Source organism: Triticum dicoccoides, chromosome 5B (assembly GCF_002162155.2).
Source record: "Triticum dicoccoides isolate Atlit2015 ecotype Zavitan chromosome 5B, WEW_v2.0, whole genome shotgun sequence".
Lineage (NCBI taxonomy): Eukaryota > Viridiplantae > Streptophyta > Magnoliopsida > Poales > Poaceae > Triticum > Triticum dicoccoides.
Genome location: NC_041389.1, coordinates 210,184,120 through 210,185,333, shown reverse-complemented (window position 1 = coordinate 210,185,333; position 1,214 = coordinate 210,184,120). Strand labels below are relative to the sequence as shown.

The 1,214-nt window shown below is 43.1% G+C and overlaps 1 protein-coding gene across 1 annotated transcript in view; it reads left to right on the top strand.

Moving 5' to 3' along the window:
* The window catches only part of LOC119308099 (oxysterol-binding protein-related protein 1D-like), a 25,144-nt gene that overhangs the window by 21,658 nt on the left and 2,272 nt on the right, over nt 1-1,214 (top strand). The gene's annotated exons all lie outside the window — the stretch shown is intronic.

Below are 1,214 nucleotides of genomic sequence, written 5' to 3'. Positions count from 1 at the left end.
GCTCAGGAGGGATCCTGGAGCGAACGCCTGTGACCCAGAAATAAAGCAAAGCGCGTGGGACAAAACTGGCTAGCCCAATTAACTGCTTTTTGCAAAAAAATGCCGTCAACAAAAAATTGAAAAATTATGATACATGAATTGCCAAAAAAATGTATAATTTAGACATGAGAGAAAAAAAAAGCATGGATGTATACATAAAAACAGAGATAGAAATACCATGACAGTAGGAAAATGCCACCTCTTTGTAACATGAAAATGCCACCTATATGTAACATGAAAAATGCCTTAACACAATGAAAAATTCATCTTATATGTAACATGAAATTGACATGCTACATACAAAAAGAAATTTGCCATGGTACAATACGTAAAAAAAATATTATCTACAATTTGCCATGGGGACATTTCAAAACATACCTACAAATTGACAGGGGTGTGTGGAAGTTTAGCTATCCACGTGCCAGAACCATAAGTTGGTTTCGAGATCTTATGGGTTTCAGCTCTAGCCTACCCCAACTTGTTTGAGACTAAAGGCTTTGTTGTTGTATTGAAATGTAATAAACTTCTGTTTTTAGCAAATGCCTACTAGGCTAAACAATAATTTACATTAAAAGTAGCAATTGATTAAAATTAGAATTACTACCTCCGTCCCATAATGTAAGACGTTTTTCGAGTGTAGTGTCGAAAAACGTCTTACATTATGGGACGGATGTATTAATTCTAAGATAATGCATCTTTTAAAACATCAATATAGGCACTAGGATTTTGTTCCTTCTCTTGGAAGGGTCCCTTGGTCTGAAGCAACCCCCTTGTCGTGTTCTGATGCATTCTGTTGTTGTATAGGACAGTAGGAGCACTGATTACGAGTCGAAGGACTAGTCGAGACTAGTCGATGGACTAGTCTATGAGTCGCAACTGTGGTGTCGACTGCGAATCTCGTGTAGACTAATTCGATGAGTCGAGCGGTCAAGAGACTAGTCGACTAGTCTGGACTAGTCCTGTTGTCTGAGTCGCTCGACTCAAATTTGGGAGGGGAAATTTGGAGAGCGAGCTATGAGAACGAGCCGCCTGGACGAGGCCACCGCTAGCACCCACTGACCCGCTGCCGGAACGGCGGATGGTGAAGCAAGGCGCGGCAGCCGGCCGGAGCTCGTGCTCGGGCGGCGGCCATGGCCGTGCCCCGTAGGCGCGTGTGGCCCTGTGGAGAGAGAGGG